Raw genomic sequence first — 22,220 nt, forward strand, 5'->3', positions numbered from 1 at the left:
GAAGGCAAGGTTGGCAGCAGGGGTGGTGGTGGAATAATTGTGTAGAGGATGGACCGAGGAGGGCTGAGCCAGAGCTAAGTTGCAGAGCCTGGTTTGAGAATAATGAAATCCATTACCCAGGTCAATGCAGCTTAGCAGCCAGCATCGACAGCTAGTGACAGTGCGAGAGCATGGTTCAGAGGCTTGCGGAGGGCAGACACAGTGGAACAAGGGGGGAGGGATAACATAATGCTCTGCAGACTCCATAGCTATGAAAGAGGTGGAGCAGTCTCGGCCTTGGGACGCATTTAATGGCTCCTGCAAGGTGCCTTGAATGTGCCTCAGATGGGCTTGGGGGAGGACGCAGGCGGCCATGTGGCCAGCCCATCCGCCGCCCGACCGTCTTGTCGAATTAATTACCTGGATAATCACCCACATCCGGGTGAAGAGGAGCATAGTGTTGCATAGCGCATTGAAAGGAAATGTAAACCTCGGTGTATATAAACACCTACATGCTTTTTTCTCCCATCCATGTGGGATAATTCCCATAAGCCAGAAAGCAAAAAATTAAATAAAAATTAGCATGCATATTAAGCTTCACAATTGTCCAACACAACGTCACAACCGATTAATTCCCCAACATCAACATGGCACATATACACCCATGTGTTGATAGGTGATTATCAACGTGACGAGTTTTTAGATAATGTGAGGTTAAGCTGCGCAATCAATGAGAGATATGCATTATCGAATGGGGAAAATAAAAGTGTATTTATCTACACCCAAAGCACATCCGCCATTGCAACATCGCTTGACCAATAGAAACACCTTCACATCCTGCCTCCTCCATGTTGCTTAGCACACATCCAAACTTATCACATACATAAGACCTTCTCGTCCTGTTCACACAACAAATGTGGGATTATTTCTTGCAAACTTAAAAATAATATATTTTGGTTTTGACTCTTTCCAACTAAGCCCAAAAGACATTTTCCACCACAACAAACAATCCAACCAATGCCAATTCTTACACAAAGATTATGGGATAAAACCCTCTTTTACAAAGGATGGGGAATGTAAGCCATTGTAAACTAGTGAAGCGCCACTTGTCCAATGCATGTGTGACTATATCTCGATCCCCTTCCATGCCAATGACTACACACAAAATTCCATGCCTACATTCCCGCACAATCGACGAGAAACTATTCAATGAGTGTTGATTGTGTATAGTAAATTTCACATATTTTTTTATCCTATTAGAAATTGATTCTTGTTTTCTTGTTGATTTCAGGTGCTTCGTGGCAATGCAAACATGATTGGAGCCTTTACTGGAAAAATATGATTTTTCCAAACTCCGGAAACACCAAAAGGAAATATAAATTTGGCTAAGGCTTCTGGAAGGAAAATCAAATGAGGAATTTCGATTATGATTCCTATAGGATGTGATTGGACTGCAGAGCCTTATTGCAGAAAGAGGTCGCACTGCACCAAAACCAAATTTAATCTAAGTTGTTGAGGAAAACTCCATGGAGATGTTTGTTGCTAGCAATATTTGGTTGCCTATTCAACATGGAGGGATCCCATTAGTTTGGCACAAATCTAAAACCTTATAAGCATCAATTGAGAAATCAAATAACTTAAATCATAAAAAGTTCTAGATGCTTCCCACAAAGGCCAGAGTTGCATAACGTTATAATGCTTTGTTGCTCAATTTTTAGGGAGGGGAGCTTATTTAGAATTTTTCTCTGCAATCTGTAAGGGAGTTCTGAATTCGAGAGTGTGGGTTGTTGTAAAAAGAGTCTTGGCTCCATTGCCATGGTCGATTTTTTTGTAGCCTACAATTAGGGGGTCTGTAGCCTAAAGGAAGTCTCTAGTATATGCTTTCAAAACCATTTGTATAAATTATGTAGTCATAGAGGAGACTGAATAATTTCTTGCTTGAAACACCACTATTATATTTTTTGATGGTCAGTGTGGTTGACACCCATTTTTTTATGATTTTTAATTTCATCATATATATATCTTGGTGGACTATCTCAAGTAGTTAAGTGCTTTGAACTTTTTACAAAAAAACTTGGGATAGATTCCACTACCAACTACATTTATTACATACCTCACTCATGTCCTTACTAAACTAAATCAAGGATTATCATCAATACCAACAATGTTACATTAGGTAACATCTACAATATGCAAATCCCTCGAGGCTTCTATCAATTTTTTTATTTATTTATAGATGAACTAGTGCAACCATATAAATTAAATAGCTAGTAAATATCAATAGACATCAAGCAATAATTAACAAAACACTTACTTCATAATGCATCTCACATTACTAAAAGTTAAAAAATCATAAAAACTAGCTAAATTATAACTTTATTAATTATAAAAAGAATTAATATATATGTTAAACATATATATATTTGAAAAGACATGGAACAATATTCTTATCCATGGAGATTTACCCCCACTTTACCATGGAGGTTCTTAATTTGTAAATAGGCTTTGCTACAATACCATGGCTTATCAATACCATGTGCCCAAAAAACCATAACTTCATATGACACTTGTTCATATGGTATATTTTTTAATTAATCAATTTAATCGAAAGGGCAAAAAGGGTAAAAATAGCATAACTACTTTGAAGATAAATCTCAACCTTTGATTTGTGTATATTACTAAAAATATTCTAAAATATATGTCGAGGTTAAATCTCTACCATCCACCTAAGTAGCAATTGCCCCTATAGGTGCAAAGATACATCGAAGGAATAAGAGGTTTGGGAAGATCAAAAGTTGCTAGAAATAATATGGTATTCAATATACACAATAAGAAGTTGCTTAGCAATAATATGATATTCAATATACATAATAAAAAGACAAGAAATCAAATGATTTCCTTTATGGTACTTAATATTTATGAAAACTATTCATGTTTAAATCCTCAATATTTACCAAAACTACTCATGATTAATACATCTGTAATGTCAATAACAAACATTTTCTTGTTACAATTATGATGTCCTGTCATGTCATGATTTAATATGGGGAATACTTGAATAGATCATGGTTGGGATTTAATACAAGGAATGATTAAAAACACGTTTAGTTTGAGAAATTAAAATTCTCATGCTACAATATGGTTTTAAGATGTCTAGAGGCCATAATCAAACTTCTACCAAATAGCCATTTAGGACGACAGGATATTGAGAATCTCAGGTAGTGACCATTAAAGTCATCCTAATTGCCATCTATATTACATTAAAAGTTTTAGTGTCATGGTTTACAATTAAATGCCTCTGCTCAAGGAGGGTAAAGTGCGAAAAGATCAATAATAAGAGGCTAACATAGATGATGACGACGATGGTATCGATCTATGCTTTCCTCATGGTGTTTGACAGGGAGCAAATTTTGAGTCTCATTTCGAACACCACAATCATTAACTCGGAGGGCAGATTTATAAAAAATGTAGCGGCACAATGGCCCATAAATGGGTAGACATGTGTGCCTCTAACCATTGGATTCTCATGGAGAATGAGGCCCAAAGAGTTACAGAGGAAAGCTTCTATTTTGGGTATCAGTATTAGGTTAGATTAAGAAGGTTATATGTGAACACACCTAAACAAACTTGGAAGCTACAAAGTGGTAGTAAATATGGAGGCCCTGCAAAGAAAAAAATTCCAAGCCAGATGCAATTACCATCCTGCCTATATAATACAAATTGTGGGTTCCATGTAATAATGAAGAGACGATATTTCATCCTTGGCAGTTGCCTTGGCCTTGTGTTGGGTATTGGCTTCTTGTAGCAAATGTACAACCCTCCTCATTGTTGGCATGTTGATAAATGTTGCTTGTGTTGAGGAGTCCTACTTTCAAAACCATGGCCATTTCCTCCTTGAAGCAATCCACAAACTTGGGATTCAACACTATAAACAATCCATTATTTTTGTCTATTTCATTGCACACCCACTTCACAAGATCTTTTTTCTCTCCAAATTCGAGATGTATTGGTTTTCATTTCGAGATCACCACTCCAAAAATATATATGTCACTTTTTTCATTCACTTTGAGCGTGCATGCATATTCTACACAATGAAAAACATAAATTTGTCAAAAACTTCCATTTCACTGACCACAATACAAAAATCTCCACAAAATGTATAAATAATGGGATTCCTGAATTGGGCCTACAACTCATTAAAGAACAAAATCAAATACATGTAGATTACAAATTGGATTTATTCTAAACAACCTTAAGTGTGCTACTAACATAAGAAGGATAACATACTAGTGAGTCACGAGGGATTTGGGGTTGAAGTTGTGTACATGGTTCAGGATACACTGACTCTAAGAATCCTCCCATATATGAAACATTCCAAAAAATCATTGAGGTAGCATTGAACTGCATGTTTGGTGAGAAAATATATTTGAAGGGAGCATTTTGAATGCCTTCTACGGAACCTACGGTTTTGATTTCATCACCGACAATGCCCTTAAATGTTATCCTTTGTATATCTAGAAGAGAATTTGGATCATATCTATCATCAAGGTTGTTATATGGGATTTACAATTGCAGACAAAATAATCTCCCCTAGGTTGGCGGCTAACCTAGAAGAACGGAGAGAAAAGGAACCCAATGTTTTTTCTTAAAGTAGATACATGATGGAGTGAGGCCTACTTGGAATCCTTCACACGCTTCGCTCCTTCTTTAGCTTGGAAGCTCCAATTTCAACTCTGATTGCAAAAGATAGAACTTGCACAATCAGATAACACAAGCCAAGAAACTACAACATCTATGCAATATCATCTAAGTAATTCATTCAATAGATCAATAAGGTATTGAAATAAGTGAAATAACAACATCAGATATAGGAAAACAATGAATTCATTGCATTACTATAAATGGAAGGAGATTACAATCATTGATCTTGTAGAAGAGATCCTCCAGGTTGTTGACTTGTCCTTTCCTTGTCACAATATGCACCTCAAATCACCCTAAATGCATGAGATGATGACCGCTCACTATTGCAACATAAGGGCATAATTCCTTCTCCAAAATCCAACCACAACCACATAGAGGGCTATAAATTTATAGAGGAGTAAGGTAAGTTAGGGTTCTTATCCAATTGCCATTCTAGGGTAAGAGTTCCACCTTTGATGGAGGGATAGGATCAATGGATAATAGGTGAAAACTCCAATGTAGGGAAGATAAGATTCAAATGTTTAATCCAAGGTAAGTAGTTCTGACAACTTCTAGAAACTCCTAGAAGGTGAAGCTCCTGGAATCCTGATCATTCTCCCATATTTCTAGAACCAACGCAAGTGCGAAGGGGAGGAACCTGCAGGTGATCAACGTTGGCCACAGTGGAGCAATCTGCTTGTGAACGCACCCCAGTAGGTTTATGGGGAGCATTGGTCCTTAAACTAGCTCAAATGATTCAGTTTAGGGCTCAAACTCTGGGAAATGAAAGGTACATGCTTAGGGCTTTGTGTAAGATGGTGGGAAGGGGGGAATAAGATGTTGATTGATCCCATTAAGAGGCTCATTGATCGGATGTGACAAAATGGCCTATAACAAAATGCCCCTAAAGCACAAAGTCATTGTTACAATACATTTCAATATGATATCTTTGTTCGCTGAGGGAGGCATACCCATGCTTAGCTCATAAGCTAATATAACATGTACAATTATCAAATGACGCGTCCACAGATGCAACAGGTTGACCCATGAGTTGATGATTCTTTATACGATCACGACCATCATGCAATGTGATCTTTTTACAATTCCTGAAATCGTAGCCTAGATGGATGAAACTACATCTAGGGTCTTCTATCTCATTCTCATGACCAACCAATGTACGAGTCTAACCATGTGAATCAATGTGTTGGAGTCGAACATGGCAGAGACCAACTGATTACTGACCAATTATGTAATTCGTTAACATATGCAAGAGAAACCACTGATGATGTTAATGGCTCGCAAGTACTCATGTACAATCTATATGGTGTGAATAAATGAGTTGATTTCGAACACCACACTGAACATCTCAGTCGATGGCCATTGATGTAAACCTATCGTCGAGAATGAGGAAGCTTGAAATTGATGTATGCAAGCACTGAGGTACCAATGTTGTGTTTCTAAGTCAACTTCCTGGATGATGTGCTGATGTCGACAGAAAGCAACCTGTTGCATGAGGGCCTTGATGTATCTCCCATAAACGACACGAAACGGGGATCATGATTGAGACAAAAGAATCATAATGATGCTGATATGGAATTGGATCAGGAAAGGCAGAAATGAAATGAAGGCTTAAGAGTATTGTAGTGAGATCAACTAAATGACTTCTCTTGAACACCAGCAACACTGAATGGAGTTGACAGCATTGACCCAAAACTAAAACAGAGGCATTGAAAAAACGGTATGATAACCAAAAGACAAGCATATTACCCAACCTAATGGCCACATAGATTAAGTGGATAGTGTTGTATTCAAGAGTGACTCACTGCCATTAGCAAAAATGGAATCCCTTGTTTTCCCAATTTCCCCAACCATACTGGTCAGTACCTCTTTATTTTTTAACAAGCTTGACGAGGATAACATATGCTTGATTTGTAAATCCATCATTCGGATGAATCCCTCCAAGTATATTTAACAAACCTTGAGAAGGAGTGGTTCGGCCTTGTCATGCTTGAAAAGTCCATCATTATTTGATGTTTTAACGAGTCCAATGAAGGTATAACTCACATCTTTTTCATGTTTAGAGAGTTTGAAAAAGAGGCGAAAAAGAAAATTCTAGATGTCCCTTTTCGTAGATAGTCCCTTAGGTCTGAAAGGGTAGAAAATAATACCCAAGAAAACCTCTTCGCCATGTTCGACTAAGGTATTCCTTTTTTATAGCTAGTCTATCTCAGTCCAAAAAAGGGTTAAACTTATACTAAGTAGACGTCTTTTCATTTACTTTAACGAGTTTGAAAAGACAAGTGATCAACAATATTTTCATATTTTGGAAGTTTGAAAAGAGTTGAAAGAGGACTCCTCTTGGAGGAATGAGTGGTATAAAGGGTAGAAAATGGTTCCGGTCATGATGGAACTGCTAAAAAGCACACAAAGGTCATGAGGCTGGATAATAAAACCAATCATCATAGTTGTTCCCAGGAAAGGGTAAAACAACCAAGTGAAAGTGTATGATCGACTAAGCAAATGAAAATGATGGAATGAAAAACCAAGGCTCATCTGGAAAAACAGGCTCATAAAAATGGCAATCACGAGGGATAAATGGGAATGGTTTCATTTTTACAGAAGCTTGAAACATGGGAAACTATGCTTGAAATTGGTTTCATTTTTACACAAGCTTGAAGGAAAGGAAAAACTATGCTTGAAATGAGTTTGCATGTCCCCAGCATAATGATTCAATTCGAGGTACATGCCCCCCAATCTTCATTTCATTCACCTAAGTAGACTACTAGGTACTAAAAGGTGGATGGAATGAAGGTTCATTTACAATATCAAATGAAAGACTCGAATGGGAATTTACGAGATCTAATCAAAGACTCTAATTGGAAGGTGATTTGTTTCATTTTTTAATGAGCTAGACATAAGAAAAGAACTATGCTCATGACACCTTGTTTCATTTTTTAACGAGCTTGACACAAGATAAAGAACTCTGCTCAGGGAACCTTGTTTCTTTTTTTTAAGGAGCTTGAAACAAGAAAAGGAACTCTGCTCCAAGGACCTTCTTTCATTTTTTAACGATATTGACAAAAGAAAAGGAAATTTCCTTTGAGGACCTTGTTTCGTTTTTTAACGAGCTTGACACAAGAAAAGGAACTCTGCTCCAAAATCATGTCATGGCCTCCAAGATATCATGGCTTCCAAGAGGTTCTCATCAGATGGGAGAACAACACTCTGGAAGGGATCAAAGGATCCAATGGAAAGATCAGTTTCATTATCACCTACCAGATCTAGATCGAAAGAAGTTGAGCAGACAATGAAAGGCTCATCTTCAAAAGTAGGTATGCGCATGGGATAGGTTGCCACATAATTAGCCTGTGGTGGGGAAGATACCACTTGCATACAAGGACCATTTACAGAAGTTGGTTGATTAGGAGTCAAATTAGGACCAATGAACAAAACTTGAACAATAGTCACAATTCTTCCTTCATGTGGGAAACACATCACACAAAAGAGTGAAAAGACAAGAGCTCCTATGACATAAACATAGTCATGCCCAAGGAGTAAATTAAAATCCAAAGGGCCTTGGACTACCCTCACATCGACATAGATAATCTTTCCTAGGAAAGTAATAGGAAACTTGGGAAGGATCCCTAACAATTGACTAGTTCCTCTATTAAAAGCCAACAGATTTAGGGTAACGGACACAAGCTACAAAGAACCTAAACCTTTCCAAGTAGTTGAGGACAAAATACTAGAATATGTGCTTTCATCTATGATTGTGATAGGTACGACATTATAATCTTGTACTATGATCTGGAAGGGCACGTAAGGAGGAAGATGATATCCCGCTAGTCGACTCCAATCAAAGGAAGTGACCATGCTACTTTGAGGTGGTGCCGAGGAAACATGAGAAATTCCCCCTTGTGTTGTGGGAACGGGAGGATTGTCCCCCTATACTGTGGGAACGGGAGGATTCCCTCAAGTTCATTGGAATCTGAAGAAATAAGAACCTGAGTGATATGAAGTTCACTCTCTATGGGAAAGGTACAATCAACTGAATGTTGAATCTAGTCAACCTTTTTCTCAACTAATGGTTGGTCGGGAACGAACTCATGGGATTCACATTCAGAGAGAGCATGATTGATGGGGTCCAAATTCTGATCAATCACTTCATCAACTAGTGGAGGATTGGGAGAAAGCTTCCGGTAACTAGCTGGAAGTCGTGGTTGAGAAGCTATAAGGTTTTCCAACACTTTTACGGCTTCATCCATATAAGGACAAAGGTGAATAGGATGATTCCCTTCACATAACTTACAGGGAAATTTGACTTTACCCTTTTGCCCATGGACCTTACTATCGTTAATTGAGGATTTGTCACCAACATGATCTCCAGAAGTTGACGACAAAGGCCAATGTGAGCCTGTGGACCATAGTTCTAATACTTGGGAAATACCAAGACAATGTCTAAGAAGGTGATTGCCCTTACAAATCATGTAAGCGGATTTAACTTTACTGGGTTGATTGGAAGATTTGTCCATACTAGTTGTGTCCGTAGCAATGGTTGCTTAGTTGCCCCCTTGCTTATTTTGCTTCGTCTTCATCTTCCTTTTCTTCTTATTCTTATCCTCCTCGTTACTAACTTACAGGCTTTCACCAACTGAAAAGGAAGAAGACTGAACATTCAAAGAAGGCAAAGGGTCAACTTTAGGATCAACATGAGGTTGATGTTGTTTAGGTGGAGGAGAACTTGGTTGAGAAGCAATTTGGACATTTAAAACCATAGGGGTCGAAAATAATCGAACGAGCAAACCAATGGTAAATCTGGGAAGGGACAACATTGCCATATAAGGAGCACCAATATCAAAAGGACTAGGATTCTCATTAAAGGGGTCCCCTTGATTGGTAGTCTCCGGAACTGTTGCCATTACTCTCAACCTAAGGTCCACTAAGGAGTCGTTCCACAGGGAGAATGTTGTTCTGCAGTTAATTAATTAATTTATAAATTAACAACACAAAATAAAACAAAGGGGTAAACTAGGCAAAAGGTTCACCAAGCAACCGTAAATTGCAATATACACCTTGGCAAACCAAGGACTTAACGTACGACAACCAATCTCCACGAATTTTGTATTCAATGTATCACGATATACAAGGCGGCAGACTCAGTTACCTATGGATGGATAACAACCTATAAGGGACTCCCAAAATATACTCGACGGTACATGGGAGTGCAGTCTGTAGTAGTGTTGTCTAATGCGTAACTGTTCGATGAGAGCATTCCCATATACTTTTCATGCGTGGAGTGCCATCCGATATACCTGAAGGTACATGGAGAACGATCCTATACACTTACGTACGTGGAACGAGATTTCACCCTCGGTACAACGCGGGCAAACAGTGACAACTCCTACGTTTAACGATGTCGATACACGTCTCTAGCCTAGACCTCTATGTATTTTGTTAAGTTTCAAATTATCCTTAGGTTAATTGAGATGAATTTTAGAGTTGATCTTGAATTAGATTTCAATTTCAAGGCTTAAAACTCGATGTCACATAAACATGCGTATGTCACAACTAATATGACAAAAAAACTCTTTTCATTTTCCTTTTAACAATGAAAGGCCTAACTAGGTGGGGGAAGAAGAAATCAATCAACAATGCAACAAACAAGTGATGCAACAATTGATCTCTATAACTGCACTTTTCTAATCAAAACCAATGCCCTATATGCAATGCATGATGCATAAGATTTTTCTTTTGGATTCCACTTAATTTTTAGATGAAAACTATGATATTTTCCTAATCATTGATCAAATAAACTATTCAGAATGATGACTGAAACGCCAATTATTTCAAGCACTCAATGACTAAACAATTTAGTTTGCTAATGACCTAATGACAAGAACAAAGTAAAAGCTAAACAAATTCTTATCAAAGGCACTCAAAAACAAAATAAAACCAAATGGAGGCTTTAGAGAGACCACAAGATGCTAAAGACTCAGGGAAGTTTAGTTGGAAGTAGGCTGACCAAACAGAGATTCAAGAACCAAGGCAAAGCTTGTGCAAAAATAAGGGTCAATGCAGTTGCAGAGAGAGAGACAGTGCTATGCAACACTGGGACAAAATGGGCTAGGGTGAGGTGCAATGCTCTGTCAGAGGCACTGGGGGAGCATTGGGCCTGAGAAAGATATTTCTGGCACAAAAATTGCAAAAAAGGCTCAATGAATTGACTTCCTAGGTTTGTTCTTGGTTGGATGATGCAACAAAGGTCTATCAAAGAGGTGATCTAACACAATGGACACAGAAACCACCAAGGGAATACTCTCTCCCCAGTATGGTCGCCAATTTGTTATACGATATTTATGATTGTGGAAAAAAGTATTCCCTAGGTTGGTGGCTAACCTAGAAAAATAGGGAGATAAGGAACCTAATGCTTTTCCTTAAAGTAAATAGATGATGGAGTGAGACCTACTTGGAATCCTTCACACGATTCACTCTTCCTTTTGCTTGTAAGCTCCAATTCCAGCTTTGATTGCCAAAACTAGAACTTGCACAGTCAGATAACACAAGCCAAGAAACTACAACATCTATGCAATATCATCTAAGTACTTCATCCAATAGATCAACAAGGTATTGAAATAAGTGAAATAACAACATCACATATAGGAAAACAATGAATTCATTGCATTACTATAAATTGAAGGAGATTACAGCCATATGTAGCAGTTGATATTGTAGAAGAGCTCCTCCAAGTTGTTGACTTGTCCTTTCCTTGTCACAAGATGCACCACCCTAAATGCATGAGATGATGACCACTCACTATTGCAGCATAAGCGAAAAATTCCTTCTCCAAAAGCTAACCACAACCACATAGAGGGATGTAAATTTATATAGGAGTAAGGTAAGTTAGGGGTTCTTATCCAATTACCCTTCTATGGTAAGAGATCCACCTTTGATGGAGGGATAGGATCAATGGATAAGAGGTGAAAACTCCAATATAGGGAAGATAAGATCTGAATGTTTAATCCAAGGTAAGTAGTTCTAACAACTTTTGGAAACTCCTAGAAGGTTAAGCTTTCAGAATCTCGACTATTCTCTCGAATTTCTAGAACCAACGCAGGTGAAAAGGGGAGCAACCTGCTGGTGATCAACGTTGGCCACAGTGGAGCAACCCGCTGGTGAACGCACCCCAATAGGCTTATAGGGAGTGTTGGTCCTTAAACTTGCCTAGATGATTTAGTTTAGGGCTCAAACTCTGGGAAATGAAAGGTACATGCTTAGGGCTTTATACTAGATAGTGACAAGGGGGAATAGGATTTTGATTGACCCCATTAGGAGGCTCATTGATCGGATGTGACAAAATGGCCTATAACAAAGGTGATCACCATAAAGCATAGTAAAGGCAATACCAACACTCATTGTAAAATTGGATATGTAGACATCCTTCACATAACCGCCCCTGCTTGGGGTTGTTTTTATTCTTAGACCTCTCCATGAGTTGAAAATATGAAGATCTTGAGCATGGACACCTTTGATGCTGTCAGGCATTTCACTGTCCAATCACACGATGAATAATAATATTGGATCTAGGGCACCGATAAGTAATACCATACTCATCCCAACCACTTTTGATGGAAATGACATCATCGCCACAACTAATGTAACAATCCTCTATGCACACATCACAGCTCGAATCTAAATGCATGCCTCATGATTAGTTATAAAACAAGGAATTATCTATAATTATATCTAAACAATGCAATAGTATAAGAGTTTCATCATAACCTCAATATAATTACCAAGCTATTGTATCTAGGGCACCGATAAGTAATACCATACTCATCCCAACCACTTTTGATGGAAATGACATCATCGCCACAACTAATGTAACAATCCTCTATACACACATCAGAGCTCGAATCTAAATGCATGCCTCATGATTAGTTATAAAACAAGGAATTATCTATAATTATATCTAAACAATGCAATAATATAAGAGTTTCATCATAATCTCAATATAATTACCAAGCTATTGTATCACTGCAAATCATTCATAGAGGATGGGGCATGATTTGAAAAAATAATGTTTAGGATTCGAAATCATAAGATGTTGTGCTGCTTCAACTTGTCATTTGAAATGGTAAACAAACACCCTCAAGATGGCAATATGCAAGAGATGGAATTATATGAAGTAAACACAAGTTGGGAGAGGAAGGTTGCATAGTTGTTCTAGCACTTCCATGCTCTGAACTCTCATAGATCCAACAATATAGAAAAAATGTAACATAACAAATGCTCAATTTAGAAGCAATAATTAATCATAACAAAATTTCTCAAAGATCTAAGCACTTTCCAATGGAAGACAGTGATAAAGATCTACTATACAATTGCAGTGGAAAAGAAGAAAAGAAGATGAAAATAATATCAGTAACTTAATGAGCTTCATAACTTAGGGTTGTGATCCAAGTTTTGGTGGAAGCCATAACATTATGGAACATGATAGTTTCTTTTCCTTGTCCCAACAAGTTCAGTTCATTATAGTAGAAACAGAAATTAGCAAAGAACTATGTATTGAATTACTTTTAACAACCACAGATCCTAAGATGACCTACACATCTTGACATCCATACAATAAACTAGAATCATAAGCCAGGGAAGAACACCATGACTGATATTTCCACCATTTCAAGACTTACCATATTATTTCTCAGGAAGATTAAGCTTAGCTTTGGTTTCCCAACACCATTTGGAATTCACTGTTGGAAGATGTTGAAAAAAATATTTGCACATGTGAAACCCATGAACTATTAGAGGGTGTCAACAATAGTATTTCCATTTGTGATGTTTGATTTAACTAGGCTCAAGTATGAGCATGTTTTGGGATTATAATCGTACATTTGGATCCAAGACAACCATAGTTTGAGAACTAAAGAAACACAAGACATTTGTTGACCAAAATGTCATTGCATCTGCATCACTACCTTGCCTTTGTCTTCAGGAGATACAAGACAATTAGATGTACTTCATTCCTTGTGTTCCTCCCATTTCTAGATTACCATCACCAACATGGTGGGGTTTGTTAGTGTTATATTTTTGAGTGAACTTGAAGGAAGCACTACACAAAAAGTCCCCAATGCAAGGATTTCATGATGGCATGACTTCCACAAAGCAATGAAAAAGGAGGGACATCTACTTCCAAACAAGTTAAAATGAAATAAACATTCAGTAACCTACAATCAGTAAATAGAAACAAGAGAAGGAGTTATTGTGACAACCCCTACCATGGCTAGAAACCAAGTGGATAGGCTAGGTAGTAAAAGATATCAAAATTGAAAGTATTCTTCAAAAATTTGATCTATCGCTGGGCAATAAGGGTATTTACATGCATAGAATTCAAATGAGACAAGCCATCAATAACTTGAAATCATTAAAGGATTTGAAAACCTCGCGGAAAGTGAAACACAAGGATCCTGACAACATATTAAACATAACAAAATGTGCTTTGTGAGAACTACCCGAGAGAACAACTTACAATACAAGCTAGAGAGAAATAGTCGTTGAAGACTTCATAATTGCAAGTCACCTTGTTCCACAAAAAAGCATATTAGTTCCATTTCCAATCAATAGTGAATCAATTCCACTTGCAGAAAGATATAAGTTCAATTCTTGTTGAGGTGCTCCCTACCCAAGTTTGGGAAACCTGCCAAAGTAAATGGGAAGTTAATGGTGATCTAGTTCTAATTCTAGAAACACCTACATTCAACTCTTGTTGAGGTGCTCCTTAACTAAGTAAGGCAAATGGAAAATTCAATGGAAAGTGAACACTTCACCGAAGATTCTAGTTTGGTCTTTTAGTGTCAACCATATTGACAAGTACACTGATATAGACTATCTACATGCAACCTACATCTGATTTTGGAGTCTAGAATATGATAAGACAATTTTTCCTTCGAAAATTAAAGGTTCCAAAATCATATCCAGATGAAACAAAATTTAGTTGTGTAAAGGGTGGGCTCACTTAAATATTCTTATTACCCAACAGTCAATTCTTTTTTACTAGGAGAGCTAAATACAAAACAAAGGACACATCAACTACAATTAATCTACAACCACATCTCAATCTCAATCATTACTGATACGATGCAGTGATCAATTGAAACATGATCAAACCCTAAAACCCTAAACCCAAAAGCTTGGAAGGAAATTTTGAGATGCAACAATAGTCATGTTGACTTTGAACAAAGTCTCCAACAAGGAATACCAAACTCTTATATTAATTGTAACATTAATAGGCTTGCATTCAAGGAGGCATCATAAAGACAACACATATAAGCAAAGGGACCCCCAAAGCACACATGCTCTTGAACCTTCAATCTTGCAGCCAAACAACATGTTGGCCTACAAGCAAACATGCTTGGCTTTTCTTGGTTATGTTGCAAGGTGAAGGGTCAGAGAAGAGAAGATATTTTGAGTTATACAAACAATTCCAATAAACAATAAGATAAACATATCCAACTGCTATTTCACACAACATGACATACCTCTGCTTTGCATCCTAACACAAAGTTGTACTATGCATCTTTTTTCTGTGCAGTAATGAAATATAAATATCTTAAAAAACAAGTACCTATACATGTAAATGTCCCGAACATGACCAAGGAAACACTTATAGAGAAAGCAAGCCTGAAGAAAATGAGCAAGCTCGACCATTTGCGCACCATGTTTCTAAGGATTAATTGTCTATGGGAACGATTTAGTCCTCATCAAGGCATAATATCCTCTAACTCCCATTGGGTTCTTCACATAACTTTCACACCCACGTGAACAAAAGGAATCTGGGCCCGCTCCACGAATGATTGAGTTGCATATGATACGACCAATTCTAGGGCCATACCCTTCAAGAAGGCATCCAAAGGGGGTGGTTAATTATTGCCCTCATTAGGATCATCCCATAGGAGTTGTTTTTGTTTTTCAAAATGAGTATGTTGTTGCCACGTTCATTGGATGGGGGACTGGGTACCCTGGATTGTGGGGCAATTGGGTTGGGTGCCCTTTGTTTTTCTTCATGGCAGGACTCACTTAGAGGTATGTTTCAATGCCTGAACATGCACCTAACTGCGACATGCTCATTGTGCGCCTCATAATAGGGTGATGACGTTTCCCCAACTTACTTCTTTCTCCAAATACTCACAATACATAGAGTCATGACCTCTAAAATGTATAAATGGATCATCAAAATCCATGAAATATCAACCAAATCCCATATGTTCTTCACATATTATAAACATGGGTTGTTACAAGAAGTTGATTTGCTCCATCAAGAAGAAGAACTACAGCACATGAAAATCGTTGCTCATGGATAAATCCAAGTTTGTGAGCTCCACAAGATTGGCTAAAGTCTCTCGCATTTCTCCAACGAGATTGCAGCTCACCAACCATAAACATTGCAACTTCTTCAGATTTCCTAGCTAATAAGGTATGGTTCTAGTCTTGGTCGAGCTCGACGATGGGGCGACGTTCTCCATCAGTTCTTCCAATGTTGTGCAGATCATGTACAGGAGGAATGTGGGTGGGCATGTATCAACACAAGCAGAGACTCAAACATGAGTTGGACCTGCTTTGACGACACAAGCCATATGGTAAAAAGTGATTGGACAGAGAACGACAAAAATCGAAGGATCTGATTAGCTGGATTTGCCTAGCCCAACACCGCAGAGGGAACACCTTCAATGTAATTATTGATAATTAAATTAAAATTTTAGAAGCCTTATTCCAAAATAGACATTTTTTTATATATTTATATATGAATTAGCACAGTTATATAAATTAAATAACTAATAAACTTTGATATGCATCAACCAATAATAAACATCAAAACACTTACTTCATAATATATCTCATATTGCTAAAATTAAAAAAATCATAAAAACTAACTAAATTCTAACTTTATTTTAAATTATTATTATTAATTATAAAAAGAATTATGCCCTCGAGCAACTCAATTGGCGATGGTTGTGTTAATAAAGTATTATGTGCGAGGAGGTCCAACGCACCTATAGTTTATAATGGTAGCAGTTGGAATCGATTCCATGTCATACGAATACGAGATAGTTGCCCCTCTCTCTCTCTCTCTCTCTCTCTATATATATATATATATATATATATATATAAACTGGAATATGATTTTTATCCATGAAGATTTATTCTCACTTTACCATGGATATTTTTAATCTATAAATAAGCTTTCTTATAATACCAATAACTCACTTCTAGAAATCATATATCACTTAAAAAAACCAGAACTCACTAGACATAATTACTTTGGAAATAGATCTCAATTTTAATTTGTATATACTATTAAGAATATTGTAAAATATCATGGAAGTTAAATCTTTATTATCCATCTAATATAAACCATGATATGTTTCAAAAAACATCTTAACTTGAATGATTTAGTGTTAAAATCTTCACAAATATATTGTAACCTACCCATTAATACAACTTGAGTGGGCCTAATGGTTAAGACCATGTGTTTCCTCCTAAGAAGTCACAAGTTCAAAAGCGAAGGGGGGTAGAGTATGTATGCCTTTGTAGACTTAGAGGTCAAATTACTGCGCAGAGGTGAGTCCCTTGTTTCACAAGCAAGGGGGTCTCATACACCAATTTGGTGTCTCGCTTGACCGTGACCTTAAAATTGGATAATAATTATTAATAAATAGTTAGATTACTCAAGTTCCTTGAAATCCTATTAGAGCCTCTAGCTTCGCCTAAACCCACAATAATAGTGGCTGAGGGTCAAGGGTTACAACTTGAAACTGGGTCCATGAAAAAACCATGGAGTCGAATTTCTCATTCTGGACAACCCAAGTAAAACAAATGCTGCAGAAAATGGAATTTCTGGAAACTGAAAACAACAAGCTCCGTTCAAAAATACACACCCTCTCTACCAAAGTTTCAAAGGTGGAAGGGGATAATTTACCCCTTAAGAAGATATCACATGAAAGCAAAGACTAGTAAAATCTCCACCCTCCAAATGATACATTGCGTGCATAAATTCTCGACCTTAAAAGCAAGCAGGAAGAAAAATGATCCCAACAGGCCACCTTTAAACAAGAAACTGAGACACACATCAATTCTTGGGCACAGATGGTTTGGGAAATTGATAAAACTTCTACACCTCTTGCAGCAGTTGAGGAGGTGGTGCAAGCAAAACTTGTGGAAGTATTCACCAGACGAGTGAGAGAATTGAATCTCAAGGTGAGAGGTCTCCCCTTACCTCACTCCTCTCCGGATCCTATGGAAGTGGGGGCTAGGTTCCTTCAGGATACCCTTAGCCTCCCTGATATAGCTCTGGACAGAGCTTGATTGGGCTATGACTCCACTCTCTTCCTCAGGTTTCAGACTGCATCCGATCGACTCCGTGCCCTCAGGGCTAAGCAGAAGTTGTTTTCTCTCCCCAACAGGATTTTCTTGGATGAGGACCTCACTCGAGCACAGGTTGTGGAACTTAAACAATCCAGAGAACATGTTATGGCAACACGACAAACAAGGAAATGGGTAGTTATCAGGAATCTTCCGGTAGTCATTCAGGACCCCCTCCCACCTGGGTGGGAACCCCGAAATGGAGCTTCCAAATGTCGGGCCCGCTTGGGGAGACGACAAGGTACAAGCATCTTTATACGTTGTTGGAATGACAATGGATCTTTCTGCTCATCATCGAGACTTTTGTATGATGCTATCGAATCAACGAACATCCTCTTTGTGATCGAGACTCATGCAAGCCTTGTTAAACCTCTTCCAGATATCACATGTTACCATTGATTCTCAGTTTGCAGGTAGGAGACAAGGAGCTCAGGAGGGGTCATAGGATCAAGTGGAGTTGCTTGTTTGGATAGTGACTCACTCCAAAACATGGAAGCTTTGGTAGCCAAATATGATTTTGCCAGGTTTATGTGGATTCAGATTAGCGTCAGAGTCTCTCCTTCGATGGACATCTACATTGCAGTCTGTTACTTTCACCTAGCCTCTTCACCATTTCCCATCCATAATGGCTCAAATGGGGACCCCTTTGTAGACTTGTACACCAGAATCACCCAATACTTTGTTGTTGGGGAAGTCATCCTCCTAGGTGACTTCAATGCTTGTACTAGAGATCTCTAGATCCCTCTCCACGATCGATCAGAGGATACCCAGGGGATAGATATAGATTCAATTGGGCTTCACCGGATGTCAGATGATGCTTTGGGGCCCACTACAGTTTATGGTAAGCATCTATTGCAGTTGGGGGAATCACAAGAGTTGTTAATTTTAAATTGTCTCCCTTGTTTCCTAGACTCCCGCTTTTTCACGTGTCGACTATATGGCGCGGGTGCGAATGTAGTTGATCATGTTTTCGCTAGCCAGAACTTGCTCCCTTTTATTCGTCATCTCTCAGTCTCCCCCATGCACTTCTTTCAGTCTCATCATGCACTTCTTTCCTTCTCTCTCTGGTATGACCCTCCCCTTCCATCCCATCCTTCCCCTCGAGGCCCACCCCGAACCACCTTTCGATTTGACAAAGGTGACCTTGACATCTTCTCCTCTACCATACACAAGATACTCCCATCAAAGACCCAGTTCTCCTTGCTTGCTTCTACTTCCACTAAATACACTCGTCTTTCATCTGCCATTTGGGAAGCAACACTCAAATCCTTCCCTCACTCCACTCATTCCACCTCCATCTCCCGAAAAGTTTGATCTTGTCCCATGAACAAATAGTATGACGATGAATGCAAGACTCTACATCGAGAACTTCGATATGATTTCACCCACTCTCAACCCTTCTACCCTGACCTTAAAGCTTCTTACCATCGTCTCCTTCGTCGCAAGAAATGACTCTTTGTCTCTCATAGAAGACAAGAACTTTCTGCTCTCCTTGCCCACTCCCTTAAACAATTTTGGCATACCATCCTTCCCCGATGCTCCCCTCTTCCATTTGACCTCAGCCCTACATCCATGTTCTCTCACACTTCCAATCTTTATGAATTTCAGGGCAGGGGCAAATTCATGTTACCTCCCCACCCCCTTCCTTTTACCTATTCTCAGACAAAGATATTAGAGAGGCCATTTGGGTGATGAACAACAACAAAGTAGCCGATGAGGAAGGCTACCAAGCAGAGTTCTTTAAACATGGTTTCTGTGCTTTGGTTAGCTACTTGTCTGATCTCTTCAACCATGTAGTCTGTGAAGGTTTTCCATTGGCATGGTCACACCACATCATCCATCCGATCCACAAATCAGGCTCCAACTCAAATCCCAATAACTACAGAATTATCATGGTGGGCCACATTTTCTTGAAGTTGTATGCTACTGTTCTACATAGGAAGCTCTCTAGTGACCTTGAGCAGAGACAAATCAGAGCTAGGGGATAGGCAGGTTTTCGATCAACTCATAAGACCATTGACCACATCTTCACCCTCCGCGCCATGATTAAAGAGGCACGACATTGCTCTTTGAAAGTCTACTGTTATTTCGTAAATTTTCGGAAATCTTTTGACTTTGTCCCAAGGGAAGCCTTACTCCAGAGACTCAGAGATATTGGCATCTTTGCAACCCTATTGACAACTATTACGCGCTTATATGAGTCTATCCTTGGTCGTCTTCGCATGGCTCATGGGATGTCTAATTTCACCCGAAGCACTATTGGGGTTAAACAAGGTTGTCCATTATCCCCTACCCTGCTTGGGATCTATATTGACGAGTTGGATGATTTTCTACATGAGCATATCCAGGACACTGGTGGCTGCCTTCTTCACCAGGTCCTGATATCTATTCTACTCTTTGCTGACGACGTGGTCCTCCTCCCCTCATCTTCAAAAGGATTACAGAGGCATCTGAATGCCTTAGCTCTGTTTTGCAATCTTCGACAATTGACAGTCAACTTGGGTAAAACCAAGGTTATGATCTTCAATGGGGTGAAGAGAACTTCAAACCTTCACTTCCTATCCAGAGGGGAGGAGGTTGAGATCACCAACACGTATACGTACTTAGGAATGCAATTCTCATGTCCTTGCTGTAGTTTGCGACCAATGCTTCAGCATCATATCAACAAAGGATATGGATCCTTAGCCCTTCTTGAGAGACAATGATTTCGACATCACTTCTAGGACATCTCGTCCAAGATGAGCCTCATGGACACCTTCATTCGTCCCACTATTCTATATGGCTCAGAGATTTTGGGATAGTCTTTACTTGAGTCAGACTGGGCTTCAATTGAGAGAGTTTGGATTCTTCTTCTCCGTCGCATCATTAGATGCAAACATACAATACCTCAGCACATAATCCTCGCAGAGTTTGGAGCTTAGCCCTTTCAGCTTGAGACAGTCTTCAGTTTGGTCTCATGCTTGCATCCTGTTCGGGGATTTGCAGACTCGATAAAGAGTAGGGACCATTACCCTTACTAGGCAAATTGCTTTTATGAGACTATTGCTCGTTCTACTCCCTTGGGCCGGGCTAGATGTTGGTTTACAGGAGTTTCAGATCTCTTAGAGTCAGTGGGCATTCAGTTGGATCGTCTCCCTCCTTTCCGATATTCCTTGGATGCTCCTGGTCACCTTCTACCTACTAGACAGGAGTTGAACAAGATCATCAGGGAGGACATCTACAGGTAGTTCGTCCAAGTCACTTGGGTCAATCCTCCAGGAGGGTTATGCCCAAAGATGGCCTTCTACACTGAGCACTTCTTGGGGTTGAGAGACAGACTCATAATATGACCCTAGTATACGTTTCACCACTCGATGGGTGCTCTTCGCATTCCTCTAGGCTAGTTCAGAGTGGGTTCTCATAGACTTCGAGTATAGATGGACCACCAGATTGATAGACCAAACAAAATCTGCCAAGTATATCATTTACATGAAGTAGAGACCGAGGTGCACTTCATTTTTGGATGTCTTATCTACTACGAGATTAGAGGAAGGTTTCGTTGCTTGTTCAGAGACACTCAAATCCTCACAGACTTTTTCAGGTATCCCGATCAGAGATGCTTGGCTCTATAAATTCAGGAGGCTCTCAGGTTTCGAGCACATATTCTTCAGCCTCCCATCAAACTAGACCCCACACAGAGGATCATGACATTTTTCAGGGCACTACCTTCAGACAGGGGCATGAAGAGACTGATTAATACTGTTTCATATCCAGACTCTAGATCAGTGAGGATACATGGGACCTCACTCGGCAACAAATCCATCTCAGATCTGTCCCTGGGAGACAAACTATGTCCTCCAGACCTCAACATTGTGCAAACTCCCCCAGACAACGATTTAGTGGACAGTCCGCACCTCTCACTGACCCTTCATCAGGCCAACAAACTTTGTGGAGTTTTTTTTAGTGTTCTTCAATCAGCCTCGACTGTTATGAGATATGGGTTTGATCCTCAGAGCCATTAGACCCTAAATCTTCTTCGTCAAGGCATTCCATACACTGTATCTTTTATGTTCCTGCATTGTACCTTTTATATTCATGCATTGTATTTCTTATAGTAGGCCATTTGGTTCTCCAGCATTGTATAGACATCATTGTACTCAACAATC

At 38.9% G+C, this 22,220-nt stretch overlaps 1 pseudogene; it reads right to left on the bottom strand.

The window, feature by feature from the left end:
- Nucleotides 1–14,312: 14,312 nt before the first annotated feature.
- LOC149213937 (uncharacterized) lies at nt 14,313–16,061 on the bottom strand (annotated as a pseudogene).
- Nucleotides 16,062–22,220: the final 6,159 nt, after the last annotated feature.

The sequence above is a fragment of the Pinus tabuliformis genome, chromosome 1_1, assembly GCF_031772625.1.
Source record: "Pinus tabuliformis cultivar Carrire ecotype Pingquan chromosome 1_1, CPIR1, whole genome shotgun sequence".
NCBI classification, from domain to species: domain Eukaryota; kingdom Viridiplantae; phylum Streptophyta; class Pinopsida; order Pinales; family Pinaceae; genus Pinus; species Pinus tabuliformis.